This window comes from Scyliorhinus canicula, chromosome 3 (genome assembly GCF_902713615.1).
Source record: "Scyliorhinus canicula chromosome 3, sScyCan1.1, whole genome shotgun sequence".
NCBI classification, from domain to species: domain Eukaryota; kingdom Metazoa; phylum Chordata; class Chondrichthyes; order Carcharhiniformes; family Scyliorhinidae; genus Scyliorhinus; species Scyliorhinus canicula.
The window spans coordinates 252,158,609-252,175,779 of NC_052148.1; the positions used below are offsets into that span (position 1 = coordinate 252,158,609).

At 47.6% G+C, this 17,171-nt stretch overlaps 1 protein-coding gene across 1 annotated transcript in view; it reads left to right on the forward strand.

Annotated features, from left to right (window-relative positions):
• Positions 1–17,171, forward strand: part of LOC119963435 (janus kinase and microtubule-interacting protein 1-like) — a 432,838-nt gene that overhangs the window by 124,928 nt on the left and 290,739 nt on the right. Inside the window, exon 2 of the mRNA XM_038792562.1 lies at positions 5,360–5,444. The gene's annotated coding sequence lies outside the window, so the exon portion shown is untranslated. The remainder of the gene's footprint in view (positions 1–5,359; positions 5,445–17,171) is intronic.

Genomic DNA, 17,171 nt, shown 5'->3' on the forward strand with positions numbered 1-17,171 from the left:
GGCTATTTGTCCATGAAAACCGCCACGGATCCTCGGCACATAGCCTCAGAATCGGAGAACCTGGCCCACTGTTTTCAGCATTCCATTTCGGTGCATACTGTTTCATGGAAACTGTGTGTTGTGATTGACTTCGCGATTCCATCGTTTACAGACAGCACGTGGCTTAGCTGGGGTTAGATATGCCATCCAGGAGAGAGAAGATGAATGAAGTACGATTTTAGCATCTGCTAATTCTGTTCAGCGTTAATGCCCAAGGCCATGTCAGCATGCACAAAGATTTAACACCTAGCCACTTATACATTGTGTGGAAAGAATGTTCGGTTTTTATTGAAGGATTGCTCCGGTTACTGGATTACCCTCTGTTTGGGTGAATGCTGATCGATTTATTGTTGAAAGCAAAATATTTTAATTTCCTCAGCCTTGAAGTAACACAAGTCTGTGCACTATGCATAAATTAACTCAGGCTTTATTACTTTCTTAAGCGCTCTCAGGAGTTACTTCAGATAATTTTCAGTTCATAAATTGTTGATAAATTAATAAACTTACATCCAGTTAATACCAGTTAATGGGGCTTGTGCTTAATGGTGGGTGTTTTTTTCTGAGGTACTAATTGATTCCCAGTGTACGTAAAGAGCATAATGAGATTTGTTTAATGGGAAGTGAGCAGATATAAATCGGATAGATTCAGTGATTCATTTCCGTGAGGATGCCCTGATAAACATACTTTAACATGATTATTATATAAGATTTTTTCTCTGGTCTGCTTCAGCTCCAGTTGACGGCGATTGTTAAGTAAAATGTTTCAGTATACCATACTGATAGCATCTCGCAGCTGTCCTGCTGTAACAATGCAGACTGAATTACGCATATTTAGCCACCTTTACAAATGGGAAGGCAAAAAGGTTTGCAAAGATGTGTCAATACAGCTCCTTAGATATTGGGCTGGATTCTCCGCACCGTGACGTCGAAATCGGGATCGTCAACGGAGCGGAGAATCCAGTTTCCTGCATGAATTTGGGACCGGTGCAGGTTCAGCGATTCTTCGCCCTCCCGAAATGCACCGTACCTGGGGAGTACGCCATCACCTGAGGCCATTGCCTGAGGCCCATCCCGCTACTTTCTGCCACCGACCGTCTGAATTCCCGACGCCGTGGACCACTCATGGTCCCAATGTCCGTGATACCCGTGTGGCAGCTGCGGACTTGGTCGAGGGCCGCCACCGTCGAGGGCTGGGCTGATTGGAGGGCAAAGGGGGCCTCATTTGGGACTGGGCTTTTTTCGTGCGGGCGGCCCGGGTCGGGCGAGCAGCCGATTGGCGACACTATTTCCGCGGTCCACTTGTGGGGGTCTCCCAGGGGATAGTGCATTCGGTCTGCGGTGGGGGGAGGTGCGGATCGCTTTGGGGGGGCCTCGGAGATAGGGTCGCATTTAAAAATGGTTTCCCAATCGCTTGCTACATTGGGGAGTCCCGGCAAGCAGAGCTCCACACCTGTACAAAGCAGGTGTATGTGCAGCCTTGGTTACACGTTCCCCGTGTGCAGGCCCCTTATACAACGCAAGTTGAGTTGAATAGCCGTGTGTTTCTCAACGAGCACTGGGAAACAGGCGGCTACACATGCTCACTAGAGGACTTTGTTCCCTTTGGGAGAATTGTGCTCTACATTTCTTTATCTTACTTGGTGTGAACTCCCCGTGTCCTTATTAAAAATTGCCTCGTAGGTCATAGAACATAGAACATAGAAAAATACAGCACAGAACAGGCCCTTTGGCCCACGATGTCGAACTTTTGTCCTAGATTGAGAACAAATTAATCTACACCCCATCATTCTGCCGTAATCCATGTACCTATCCAATAGCCGCTTGAAGGTCCCTAATGTTTCAACTACTTCCACAGGCAGTGCATTCCCTGCCACCACTACTCCCTGGGTAAAGAACCTACCTCTGACATCCCCCCTATATCGTCCACCATTCACCTTAAATTTATGTCCCTTTGTAATGGTTTGTTCCACCCAGGGAAAATGTCTCTGACTGTCTACTCTATCTATCCCCCTGATCATCTTATAAACCTCTATCAAGTCGCCCCTCATCCTTCTCCGTTCCAATGAGAAAAGGCCTAGCACCCTCAACCTTTCCTCATAAGACCTACTCTCCATTCTAGGCAACAACCTAGTAATTCTCCTTTGCACCTTTTCCAAAGCTTCCACATCCTTTTAACACCAGACTTGAAAGTACTTCATTGACTGTAAGATGTTTTGGGATGTCTTGTGGCAATGAAAGGTGCTATATAAATGCACGTGTGTCTTTTATTTGAGCACAGGGCACTAAGATGTCATTGCCCAGGGCCATGCCATGCAGTTCTCAGTCTGAGCCCCATTGACATAACTCGGAGTTGTCTCCCACGAGCAAGGGTCGGCCGTGTAAAAATAATTGTGAGGAAAAATAGTCGATGCTTCTTTGATTTCTGTCAGATCTAAACGTAGTTTACATAATAATAGGCATTATTTTTCAAAAGTCAGATTCTGCGGAAGTCGCTGAGGTGAAATTCAGAGCAGGCGGCTGAACTGCCATAATAATCCCAACAGTCATTCTGAAACACATGCTGCGAGTCATTCGCTTGGTTTTGTTTGCCTTGCCTTGACTGCTGCGTCCCCGTCACAATTCTCTGTCCTCATAAAAATCCTGTGCCGTGCGTGCATTAGCTCGGGCCCCGAGCGACACGGACAATTACTACGACTAGCCTGGCGGGAAACAGCCCGTCCAAAATTGTTCACTGTTTAGTGGCACACGTACAGGCAATGGACAGTGAACATCTGTGAGAAGCTCTCCGCCAACCAGAAGCAATAGAATGTGGTTGTAGTACAGAATGTTCAGACAAGGGGAAGTTGTTTTCAGAAAGATAACAATATCGACCCATTGTCAAGCATGAATAGGAAGAAAAATGTGAGACCTCCTAATGTGTGGTGAGCTGATAAGCCTTACATGTTATGCCCCTTTATATATTTTGCTTTTCAATATGCTTTGCTGTAACAATAAAGTGACAAGTGCTCACGATCCCTTCTCGATTGCGTTTTTCAAATAGTCTAAACATTTTTTCATGATAGCACCAGAGTCGCAGTCGAACAATTGGGAGAATAGCGCCATATAGCAACATGTTTATTTGGTGCTGCTTTGACAAGTTTGTAGAACGGCGAAGCCACACGTGTTGGCATCTGCTAATTAGTGAGCTTTTGTAGCCTGAGCCAGTGAAACGCTTAGCGTGAGTTCATGTTTTTTGGGGTGAAAGAAAATGACTTTTTTTCTTGTTGAGGGTATTTATGGTGAAGCTCATTTTACTGACCTTTATTCATTCATGGAGATGTGGGTGTCACTGTCAAGGCCATGCATCTATTTTCCATTCCCCGCTGCCCTTGGAACTGAGTGATTTGCTAGGCTGTTTCAGAGGGCAGTTAAGAGTCAACTACATTGCTGCGGACTTGGAGTCATGTACGCCAGACCTGGTAAGGTCGGCAGATTTCCTTCCCCCAGAATGTTAGAGAACCAGATGTTTTTTTAAAACGACAATCAGTGATAGCTTCATGGTCACCAGCTTGCGATTGCATAATTTATTAATTGAATTTAAATTTCATCATGCTGCCGTTGTGGGATTGGATGGCTAGAGCCTGGGGGCGTGATATTCCGACCCCCCCCCCCCCCCCCCCCCCCCGCCGGGTCGGAGAATCGCCGGGGCGGTGTGAATCACGCCCCGCCGCTGGCTGCCGAATTCTCCGCCGCAGGTATTTTGGCAGGGGCAGGGATCACGGCACGCCGGTCGGGGGCTGTTGGCAGTGCCCCCCTCCCCCCCCCCCCCGGCGATTCTCCGGTCCCCGTTGGGCCGAGCGGCTGCCCATTTTCGCCCTGTCCCACCGTCGTGGATTAGACCAGATCTGTACCGGCATGACCTGGCTCTGAGGGCGGTCTGTGGAGTCCTCGGGGAGGGGGTGGGGGGTGCGGGGGGGATCCAGCCTGGCCCGCGATCGGGGCCCCGATCTGCGGGTGGGCCTGTGCCATGGGGGCACTCTTTCCCTCCGCACCGGCCTGTGTAAAGCTCCGCCAAGGCCGGCGTGGAGAAGAAACCTCCTACGCATGCGCAGGAAACATGCCAGCGATTCTGGGAATGGGCTGGCGCTCCAACGTGTGTGTCAACTCGCGCTGGCCAGTGGAGGCCCTTCTGCGCTGGTTGGCGCGGCGCCAACCACTCCAGCTCTGGCCTAGCCCCCTTCGGTGTGGAGGATTCCGCACCTTCCGGGCGGCCCAATGCCGGAGTGGTTCACGCCACTCTTTGGCGCTGGTACGGCCCTCCCCGCTGGATACCGGAAAATCCCATATACATGCCACCAAGTGTCTCGGTGCTTCCCAAGGCTCTGCCATTTATCATGTATTCCCTTGCCTTTTTTGTCCTGCCCACATGCATCACCTCTGACCTATCCTGATTGAATTCAATTTATCACTGATCGGCCCATCTGACCCACTCATCTATATCCCCCTGTAATCTAAGACTATCCCCCTCACTATTTACCAGCCCACCAATTTTCGTACCATCTGCAAACTTACTGATCAACCCTCCTACATTCATATCTAAATCATTTATATAAACCACAAACAGCAAAGGCACCAACACTATTTCCTCCCTTGCCTCACTCAACAGCCTGGGATACATTTAATCCGGCCCTGGAGATTTGGCTACTTTTAATCCTGCCAGAGCACTCTCCAGACTGCAGCTCCCCTCTATCTATGTTAATCTTTTTAATTTTCTCACAGTTCTTCTCCCTGATTTCTATACCTACACCGTCCCTCTCACGAGTGAACACCAACACAAAATATTCATTTGGAACCGTACTCCATCCTTTGGCTCCACACACAAATAACCACTGTGTCCTTAATGGGTCCTATTCTTTCCCTAATTATCCTTTTTCCCTTATTGTGCTTGTAAAACAATTTAGGATTTTCCTTTATTTTACCTGCCAGTCTCCTTTCATGCCCCCTTTTTGCTCTCCTAATTTTCTTTCTAAATTCCCGATAAGCCTCAAGGGCTTCTGTTGTTTTAAGCCCTCAATATCTGCCATAAGCCTCCCTTTGCCTCCGTGTCCAATGCTGTTTATCCCTTGGTATCCAGGGTTCAAGTGGAAAGGATTTGATTCAACAATTTTATTTTCCCATTCTGTGTATTTTTGCATTGTGCCTTTCAGCTACAATGTTATTTCCTTACCTCGGATCTGTCATCTTATTGAATAGTATTTGAAAGCTGTGTCGCCTTTTTATGAACATTAGTTTTAAGGTTTAACCAACTGACCGGTTCTATTGTATTTTAACTTGCTTTTAGAAATGGTATTCTAGAAAAGCGGAAAAGAAGTAACCCTTTGGAACATTGTTGTCTAAGAAAAATCCATGGAAGAAGTTTGCTTTTGGTAAGTGAAGTACAATACTGCTGAATTAACTTACAGGTATTCTGAATATTACCAGAATTCTCCGTGACAATCTTTGATGCAGCCAAGTAAACCTGTGTAAATTGGTGAAACCTGACTATGCTATGCAGCTTTCTGTGTGTGGGAATTGAGATGGACTGCAATCTTGGGCTGGATTTAGTTGGGCCAACAGGGCTCCTGCCCTCTGGTCCGAAAAGGGAATCCTTGTCAGTTCTGTCAGGAGGCTTTCGGAACCAGTTGCTCCTCAGGTACTAATGTGGCCACCGTCAGGCCTTCCCTGAGGAGGTTCAAGACCCTGACAGCGGAGGTGCCCCCTGCTGAGAGCTGTCAGCCAATCAGTGACTGACAGCTCCTCATTGCCTTCAGCTGACAGCAGTGATCCCACCGGAGGTCCAGGATAAGCAAGGGACCCTGGGCACAGGTTAACGAGGGCGTATTGGGGTTTACGGGTGGGTGTCATGGTAGATTGGGTTGGAAGGTGGTGTCAGAGTCAAAGACAAGGGCAGTGACTGGTAATGAGGCACAACGTTCTCTCCCCCTCTTCACCCCCCTCCTCCCAATTAAATGCTGGAAAACCCAGTAGTGAGTACATGCACTCCGAAAACGTTAGTCCCATTTCTTGTGGTTGCAATAAAGGGATAATGTGTTCCTGAATGAGCCAACATGTGCAACTGAGGGGGAAAGGAGCTCTAAATATGCACCAACATTTAATGGAACAGTCACCAAGTCAGCTGATAGAGGTTTGAAAACGGGCACATATCAAGTTCTGCCCTTCCTGACCAATGCAAGGTTCATTATAGTCTATCATATCTATGTTTATAAGTCACGTGCGGGATGTTACAATTTGAAGAACGATAAAAGACCCTGGCAGGATCCTCTGGTCACTGATGCTGAAATTGCGTTTGGCAATCGGCTGGAGAATACCCGTTTCCGACAAAATCGGGGGCGGCACCACTTTCGCAATGGTCTGTCCTCTCCAAAGTGGTATACTCACCGAGTACGCTGTGCGCCATATCGACGGCCTCAGTACGTTGCCTGAGGCCCATCCACCCCCGATCAGCCGAGTTCCTGCCTGCATCGATCGCGTGTGATATCATCCGTCGGGAACTCAGCGTGGCGGCAGCGGACTCTGTCCAGCGCCACCACAGTTGGGGAAGGGCCAATACGTGGGCAGGGGGGACTTTGTCAGGGCTGTGAGTACTGTTGGGGTGTGGTCTGAGGCTCAGGAGCCAGTCAGAGGGGGGGGGGGCAGAATTTTGCCGACGGGGTCCGCGAGCGGCCGGCACCATGTTGCACGGCACGGCCGATGCAGGCCGCCGCCTTGCACATGTGTGGTCATGGACCCGGAAATTCTCCGGGCTGTATCGGCAGCTAGAGCCAGGTGCTCTATGCTGACGGCATGCTAGCCCCCAGTCAAATGGAGGATTGGTGGCTGTTTTGCGTTTTTCGGTCGTAAAACGCCACCGTTCCCATGCCGACGTGAGGACATAGACTCAAATCAGAGAATCCAGCCCCCTATCACATATCTTCATAAATATATTGCTTCTGAACACATTTACAAATTTGTTGAAACAAGTGCATACAAATCTCAAGTGAATATTAAATACTTAAAGTGACATTATTCAAGATTCAAGATAGCGCCGCAGCATGGCGACTCCCTGCAAACTCTCTCAACCAGACCCCTTTCTTTTATCTCTTATCATCGTTCTGACCTACTAAAATTCTTTTCCACTTGATATATAATCTTTGCTTAGCCCTTGCTCCGCACTATAACCAATCACTATTTATTGATGTGCTATTTGTCAATGTACTCTGTCGATTATTCTTTTGTCTACTATGTACATACTTGGCCGCAGAAAATTACCTCTCACTGTACTTCAGTACATGTGACAATAAATATCAATCAATCAATCAACCTGTTCCATATGTCCTGGGCGGGATTCTCCCAACGGGAGTTTAAGTGCCGAAACCGGAGTAAAAACCGGAGTGTTTTACTCCGGTGGCGTTGTCCATTCCCAGACCACTATTCTCCGCCCTCCGTGGGGCTAGCAGGGGCGTCGCGTGATTTACGGGGGCGGGGCCTCGGCGTGGCATCAGAAATCCGGCGCCGCATAAAAGACGCGGCACCTTGGGTCCCGCCCATGCGCAGTTTGGCCGGCGGCAACTAGCGCATGCACAGTGGTGCCGGTGCCAACCGACGCATTGGCGGTAACCTCGCGGAGCGCTCCGGCCCCTCACCAACATGGCGCCGGGGTTCTGGGGCTGGTCACACAAGGAAGTAGGTCCGGGGGCGGGAGAGGCCGGCCTGCCGATTGGTGAGCCCCAATTGCGAGCCAGACCCCAGAGGAGGCCCCCCCCGGGAACGGAGCCCCCCCACCCCCCCACAGGCCGGCAACCCAAGCCTTCGCGACGAGTACCGGCCGGCAGTGACCAGGTGTGGACGGCGCCGGTGGGACTAGGCCGTTTACACCCGGCCCATTTGGGCCGGAAAATCGCCGCTCATTGGGGCAATTCTCCGAGCGGCCCGGCGTGATTCACGCGGCGCTGGTTTTGGGGGGTAGGAGAATCGCGTGCGGGGGTCAGGGCGGCGTGGCACGATTCGCGCGGTGCCCCGGCGTTTCTCCCACCCGGTGGGGGAGGGGGAGAGAATCCCGCCCCCTATCTTTGCCTGCAACGTTTTGCAGTAATATGCATATTCCACTTTCACCTTCGATGACTCCCTCTTCTCCCAGATATAATCCCCAAATTGCATTCTCATCTGCTCATCTAATGTAACTGGCGGGAATTAGTGTAATGGAAGTTTAATAGAGACTGAACTAGAAGAGGTTCTGGCATCTTCTTATAAATCAGGTCCTAACACCAATATCTTGAAATGATTAAAGCCGTAACCAGCTGGGCCATGTATTATCTTAATTTACAGGATGTGCCATTTAAGTGCCATTTAATTGGATACTTCAAATATCCGCCTAATATTTCACCCTCGGGCTTATGAAGAGAGAGTTTAGTGTCATATTCAATTAAAGATTTCCCAATGAGGGTCACATGTCATTTTATCGCTCCTAAAAATGTGACAGATTGAAAACACAAAAGGATTATGACGTCATAAAGGCTGGGAATATCTAAAGGATTCAGAAATCATTGAAGCATCCTAAATACAAGAGAGCTAGCTCAGTTGGCCATACGACTAGCTTGCAAATGAGATTAATGTCAGCAACGCTGAGTACAATCCCAGTTCAGGCTGAGGTAGACTCAGAGCTTCATTCTATCTGTAGTAAACAAATCATGGCATTTTGTGGTGGTTAGGTGACTGCTGATAGTCGTGGTTGGGTTCAAAACTGAAGAAGATTTGAAATGTGAAAAGTATAACAAGGTTATAACACATGCCTGGTTAAAAGATAATGGGGGTGATTCTCCCAAAAGGGAACAAAGTCCCTGTCATGATATGCAAACATGCAGCTAATGAACACATGGAATAGGACACGACCAATGAGCAGTCAGAACACTCAGGGGTGGTATCTCACTATAAAAAGGATGAGGCACTCACACCCCACCTCTTTCCACAGACCAACATCTACAGTGTGAGACAGGGTGTATCCTCAGCATCACACCCCAGCTCGTGGCTTAGAGCAAGGCTGGTTCAGTTAGACTGAGTTACTACATTTAGATTAACAGAGAGAAGAACTCATTGAGAACTGTACTAATAGTTCAATAAAACACATTGAACTTGCTTCAAGTTCTGGAGCATCTTTTACTCAAAATTGTATCAAGTGGCAGCTTGTGTTATTCCAAATTACATAACACAACAGTCCCACTGTCTCACTCTAATATGCAGATTTGCTAAAAAACGTGATCTCGCCCGTTGTGGGCAGGATTCACATCGCAACGTCTCGCGAGATTGCATTGAATCTCGTGAGGCATTACAAGCTGGGTAGATCCCGGGAGTGGATCTCCCGGCTTCAAGGCCACTCTGCGCCATGGTGAATTGCTTTTCTGGCGCAGCGTGGCCATTGGATCACCCAGTAATTGCAAACTTAGCCTCATCACCAGCTGAATCCTAAGTAACTCAATTCCTGACTCCTCAAAGCCTGTCCACTATCTACAAGGTACAAATAATGAGTGTGATGGAATACTCTCCACTTGCCTGGATGAGGGCAGCTCCACAAGAGTCAGGAAGTTCGACACCATCCAGGAAAAGCACCCCGTCGATTTGCATCCCATATGCCACCTCCATCTTTCACTCACTGCACCACCGATACACAGTGGCAGCAGTGTGTACCATCTACAACTGTGATGGGCAACCTAAACTAGTGACTGGGCCACATGAGTGGCTCCCCTTCATCTCAATGGGCCGCAAGATTGAAAGTGGGAAAGTTCATTAACTGTGACCCTTGACTAAGATTGAATACATTTCATACATGCTGAATATTTCATAAGTTATAGAAAATGCATAATCATTCATATATTAATAGAACTGTCGTCAACTTCAAGATGTAAAAACAAAAGAAATATTTCTACTTTAATACACAGAGAGAGCGCATGGCTCTTACAGTCAATGTTGACCGCAATCAGCACGCACCTCTCTTCAGTTACGCTTTATGTGTGTATCACTTCAGTTAAACCGATAGGAAAAAAGCTATGCGAATGGAAACCAGTGGAATGTGGCAACGCTGCACGTGGGCAACAGTCAACAAAATGTCTCGAGGACCACACTCAGAACCCCGATGGACCCCACGTGGTTCCCTGGCTGCCAGGTTGCCCACTACTGATTTGTAAGATTCACCGCAGTAACTCACCAATGCTCCTTTCATAGCACCTTCCAAACTCGCAATCTCTACCACCTAGTAGGACAAGGGCAGCAGATACATGGGAACACTCACCACCTGCAGGGATGGGCAATAAAATGCTGGCCTTGCCAGCGACGTCCACATCCTGTGAAATTATTTTTTCTAAAATTCCTTTGTGCAGTCATGAAAAAAGATGCTCTGAATGATATTCAGAGTAGTCCACATTCACAAGTAATATTTCTGTACTAAAAAGGGATGATTCACAAATACTTACTCCTAATTTAGAATTGGCTATTGTGCTGGCAGAGAACTTCATTAGATGAGCGTAAGGGATGAAAATAGAATAACAGAAGATTGTCATAGAATCGATAGAGAGTAATGCTTTCCACTGGTAGGAGGGTCAGTTAACAAATTTATAATTAATTATCAATGGAACAATGGAAGTGATGGGGAGGATTCATTTTACGTAGTGGGTTCTTATGAAATATACTGGGCTGTATTCTTCGCGCTCCCCCAGTCGAGCTGACTGGTGGTGATTTAACCTGAGGATCACCACACCTCAGGCGAGGGGCACGGTTGAGAAGGCGGGGCCTTCATGAATAACCTCAGCCGGTAGGGGAATTGAAACCGTGCTGCTGGCCTTGTTTAGCATCACAATCCTGGGTTTCCTCCGGGTGCTCCGGTTTCCTCCCACAAGTTCCGAAAGACGGGCTTTTAGGTAATTTGGACATTCTGAATTCTCCCTCCATTTAGCCAAACTGGCGCCGGAATGTGGCGACTAGGGGCTTTTCACAGTAACTTCATTGCAGTGTTAATGAAGCCTACCTGTGACAATAAAGATTATTAATGAATTAAATGAACCTAATGTCTTATTTAAATATGCTGATCTGGATCGCGGCCAGCGAGGATGCAATCCAGATCACGCCAAGCAGAGCAAGTTGGGTGATTCACAATCGGCCCGGTGTCATGAATGGAGCCCAATTCTCGCCGGAAGTGAATTGCTTGTGATTCATGTTCTCATTGGGGGTGCTATTTGTTCTGCAATTCAAGACGTGCAGAGGGCTAGCACTCTGCCAGCGACAATCGGAAGCAATTCCCAGCCCAGTGAGCATTTTAACCACTGAGGCTGGAATTAGCGCTAAAGAGCATGACAAGTTGGAGCTATTTGTAACTGCTGCATTCACCATTGCAGCCATGAAGATGACTCAGAGAAGACCTGCCCCCCCCTCCCCCCCGCAATTTCAAGAGTCTGAAGTGGACCCACTGCTCGATGCCAATGAGTAGAGGAGGGACACCCTCTTCCCCAGGGTAGATTGCAGACTCTAACTCGCCCTCCTGACCAGCTCTTAGGAGGAGGTGGCACAGGCCGTCAGTGCTGCCAGCCAACCAGGAGGAGAGAGCCCGTGATCCTGAGGGGTGGGTGCCATGGTGAGGCCTCAGCTGTGAGAGGGGAAGTGTGCAAGGGAGCTTTTCAAAGGCCACTGTGCAGGTGGCTTTTAGTTGGGCTGAGCTCTGCTAATCCCCTGCTTACTTTGCAGTGGGATTGCACTTCTGAGGAGTGCCCAGAGGAGTGCCAACACCTGGTGGGCTGGTGATTGAGCATGGCCATGCCCATCCCCTTGATGACCACACTGGGGTATGAGGGTTTCCAGAGGGGTGGTTTGGGTGGTCTCGCACATCAACAGAGGCTCTCTGCACATTTACAGGACACAGTGAGCACTCAGTAGTGTGAATAGCCAGGAGCCTGAAAGTAGCACTAGTGGGGTGTGTTTAAATCATATCGTGAGGGGGAAACCCTGAGTGCACGGACTAGGACCAAATCATTTTCCGCTATTGCCCCCAGTCCAGGCAGCCAGCCGACAATTTAAAAATACTTTTTTTTTACCCTCTCATTCCCGCTTGACAGCCATGACGCCCAGTACCCGTTTGTGAATATTTGCACCACTTTGCGCCCATGTGACATCCGCCAGAGAGGGGCGGAGCATCACGGAGGGGCGGCGCATGCAGTGTCCAATCCACTAATGAGATTTAAATCCATGCAAATGATGGTTTTGCACGGGCCCACCGGCACGGGATGCAATTTTCACTAATGTCGCCAGTGCGGGGACTGGGGCATGGCGTCGGAATTGGCGCTGGGCGCAAATCACGATTTTCCCATTGCTCGCTATTCTCCGCCCAATCATAATTCTCGCTGCCGGTGGCGGGAAGCAGAGGAATCAGCCCACCGTATACACCAGGCAAAATATACCGTGACTATGTTTAGACCATGGATGGATGGCGTTATGGATTTGAATCTTGTTTTCCTTCCAATGCACTTGATCATTTTCTGAGTGATAAGGGGCAGGATTTTCTATCCGGCCAGGCTCGCTTTCTGGTGCAGCGTGCCCCAGCCGGCATTGGAATCCTCTGTTCCGGCAGCCAGCCAACGGGGCTTCCCATCGTGGCCATCCCACGCCGTCGGGAAACCCGCGGGCGTGGGTGCTCTGCTGGTGAAGCGGAGGATCCCGCTGACGGAGAATTCCGCAGGAGGTTTTTCTTTCATAAATTTCATTTTTTTATTTAACATTCCCGGACAGCTTACATAAAGAAGGCAATTGTGGCAATTTAGAAAATAATGACAGGATGCGTTTGGAAATGATTGCATTAAGAGTACAAATATCTCCCCTGAATGTGACTGCTACAAGTACGGAAAGATATGGGGCGTTTCTACTGGGTAGACTGGACGGGCTACAGATTCTTCAAAATCAAAACCGTGAACACCGGTAACCCCAGATTACATAGATACATAGAAGATAGCAGCAGGAGATCTTTTGGCCATTTGAGCCTACTCCGCCATTCATAATGGTCATGGCTGATCATCCAGCTCAATAGCCTTAATCTGCTTTCTCCCCATAGCCTTGCTCCCATTCTCCCCAAGTGCTGTATTTTTTTTTTAAATTACTTTTTCTGAGTTACAAAGCCAGGGCCCAGGATGTGGTCAGGAGCGAACCCCCAATCCAGCTCCCTGCCTGCTCCAAAAACCAACCCAAATTCAAATTGAATCCAATTCATGGTCCCCACAAGAGAGAGATACCAGATCTGAGCCAAAAGGCTACTACACTTGATCTTAGCCAAAAGACCGAGAAGCGATCCCAAGTGCTATATCTAGCCGCCCCTTGAATATATTCAAAGTTTTAGCATTAACTACTTGCTGTGGTAATGAATTCCACAGGCTCACCACTCTGTGTGAAGAAATGTCTCCTTATATCTGTCCGAAATGGTTTCCCCTGAATCCTCGCACTGTGGCCCCTGGTTCTGGACACACCCATCATTGGTAACATCTTCCCTGCATCTACCCTGTCTAGTCCTGTTAAAATTTTACAAGTCACTATGAGATTCCCCCTCATTCTTCTGAACTCCTGCAAGACCAATCCCAACCTAGTCAATCTCTCCTCATATGTCAGTCCTGCCATCCCTGGAATCAGTCTGGTAAACCTTCGCTGGATTTTAGGGTAATAGCCTCTAACAAACAAATAAACTGTGGGAGAAATGGCATGGTATGTGCTGCAGCTGGTGTACAACACAACCTCAGAATACGTTGGTGCAGTCTATTCACAATAGACTGGCAAGACAGGAGACGCTCTCCGCTTCTGAGTTTATGGATTTTCCTATGTAGCTTCAGTCGATGAATGTTACTGATGCCTTATAAGAGCACTAACAGAAGTTAATGAGCCAGTCATTTGGCTGTGATGTACATTAAGGCTGCTCGTTGCTTTAATTGAAGCAATTTAAGACAAAGAGTATAATCTGCTCCCTTCTTCAATCTTCATTCTTTCCATTAGTCCAACACTTGTTAGTCCTTTCCCACACCCCCACCACAAAATAAAACAATGATGTTTTTGTCACAGGAGACATCGACTCCTGGCTTAATTTATTGTTGTTTAATGTAATCTTCTGTATGGATATATGTTGATGAATTCAAATAATGTAAAAAGATTTTGTATGTTCTGCTGACTTCCTAAGTTCTCAACCAGTTCCACTGCTAACAAGGTATCTGGAGATGCAGAAAATAACTCTTATGCCACTGCTGCCACTCTGAGATCACAGAGATAACAGTTTAATGGTTAGACTGGGATTCAATGCAACTGAATCAAACAAAATCTCCTTCGAAACTACCCTGGAATTATCAATTCCCTTGTCCAAACTACCAACCGACTCATGAATTTTAAAAGATGGAAATCACTTCGGTTTCAAAGCTTCCAATCTTGATGCAATAAATAATTTATTGAGGTTGTTAACATTTAAAAAAAAACATTATTGATCTGTCTTTCCTGCTGATCTGAGTTTTTGAACAAAAGGCTGCAAAATGCTAATAAAACGCACGAGTGCACAATTAATCTTTCAGTCCTCCGTTTGGAACAACAGGAGTAATTGGAGATTGCGCCAGTTCCGTACCAAATTAAATGTTGAATACAGTTAAGTCAGGTAAATAAAATTGCTACACTGCTGTACGTCTTGATCAGTAATCTCCGAATAGTTCTTAATGCCTGATGCCCTCAAGGTGCAGGGTCTGAGATTTTAGCCCGGGCTAAGGCACAGACGCATAGTGGACCACTGATCAGGGTGGCGAACTGTGCATTCTCTTCTCTTTGCATTCCAAAGCGAACAGTTCTTCCATCCGCAGCCTCTTTTAATTCAGACTACCTCAGGAACTTCACCTGTCTTCGCTTGGCTAGCCGTGGGGCTCATTCATGCTCCGAACTAGTGAAGGGCTAATGGTGTGTCGAAGGAAATCAATAATCTGCCAATAATGCCCCGACAACGTTCGAGGAGCTTTCTGGACTTAGTGGGCCCTCACTGTTTCCATTTCCTTTATCTGGTTGAACATGTCTGTTGTATCTTTACAGGTTCAGGCTACCTGCTAAAATATGCAAATTAGTCAGAGGCAGTAAATTGGGTCAGGTTCTGGACTTGGGTCTACTTGGCGATTCTTCCGCTCATGGAGTGGCCCAATAGAATTTCAGGCTCCAGGCTTTTGAACCACTGGGACTTTGTCACAAATTGCGCTGAATTTCATTCAATGCATCCTACCTTTCTCGTTGATTTTGTATATCCAGGCAAAACTAAACAGGATGGATTTAATCATCACTGTTATGGCGGCCACGGAGGACACGGCGGGGTTGTCAATAGATCTCCCCATGGGCTTCGCGGAATACGAATTCCCCTATTGGGCGGGTGGAGGCTCGCTTGGTGGGAGTTCAAAACTCGCAGCTGGCATCTCCGTAGGTCCCCGGGCTGGGACGTAAATGTTGTATGTCATGGCAATGGCCCTTTTTGTTACTTTAATAAAGGGAGATATTGCTAGAAGACTGGTCCTGACAAAGTTACTACTTTGGCGACGAGGAGTAAAAACAAGTTTTTCTGAGCAACCTTCCGAGTTGAATTTGTGTAGCTTCTCTGGTAAGAAACGAAAATGCCTCTGATAAACTTGAACCGTATTAACGGAAAAGACTGGCCTGATACATGGAGCGCATATGTTACTTCTTCTGGGCTAATAACTTGGTAGAACTTGGAAGCAAAGAAGTGATTCTGCTGACAGCATGCGGGGCCCCGACATTTAGCGTATAAAAAAGGCTGACCTAACCAAATGCTGCTGAATTCAAAATGTTTCATGAGCTCGTAGACTTAGTGTGAAATCACTATAACTCGAAGCCCTCTATAATCCTCCAGGGATATCACTTTAATACAGTGGGGGAGGACCCCTTGCAAACCCATCATTGAATTTGTAACCAGGTTGCGGAAACTGGCAGCACACTGTGAATTCGGCCCGTCCCTGGCTGAGATGTTGCGAGACAGATTGATATGCGGAATAAACAATGTTACAACTCAAAGGAAAGTTACTGGCAGAGCCAAAACTGGTCTGATGAAAAAGCCATTGAGATAGCCCTATCTCTGGAGAATGCAGAAAAAGGGGCTCAGGCGCTACACGGGGCACCTGACCGCAATGTCATCCAGTTAGGATGAGAGGCCTCGAGTTACAGTGTCCATTCCTCAGTTGAAGGCGCCTGTATGAATCACCCATCATCAAATCGGAGCTCAGTTGGTGTGCCCGAGCCCTCTCGGAAATTTCATGACAATCCTCAGGATGCTGGGGAACCCGCTCAGGAAGTTTCCAAATGTCAGACGAGGGACTATTGTAAATACTATAAAAGCATTGCTGCTGTCTCCATGATTGGAGAGCAGACATTTGATCATCTCCAAACGTATCCGATCCTTGAGTTTGGAAGACACTAGAGCCAGATAAGCCACCTGCAAGGGGAAACCTTTGTGGATTGTTTGTGGGTACAAGATTGTTTGTGGATGGTTTGTGGATGAAGGGGAGGCAGTGACGTAGTGGTATTGTCAATGGAAAAGTAATCCAGAGACCCAGAGTAATGCTCCTGGGACCTGGGTTTGAATCCCACCTGGGCAGTTGGTGGGATTTGAATTCAATAAAGATCTGGAATTAAAAATCTAATGATGACCATAAAACCATTGCTGTAAAAACCCATCTCATTCACTTATGTCCTTTAGGGAAGGGAATCTGTCATCCTTACCTGGTCTGGTCTACATGTGACCGGTCCGGACCCATAGCAATGTGGTTGACTCTTAACTGCCCTCAGGGATGGGCAATAAATACTGGCCCAGCCAGCGACACCCACATCCCATGAAGGGAAAAAAAAATTAAGGGTACTACAGTGACCCGGTGACCTACAGTCAGTAGTCAGCCTGACATCCACTCATCATTGTGGGAGGACAGGGACTAAATCTTATGGGGAGAGATTGGCTTCAGTGGATCAGGCTGGATTGGCTGGAGATATTCAGACTGGGTGTTGGTGGACTGTATGAAGTGGACTGTATGAAGTTATCAGCAAATACCCTGAAGTCTTCCAAGAGGGCCTTGGGA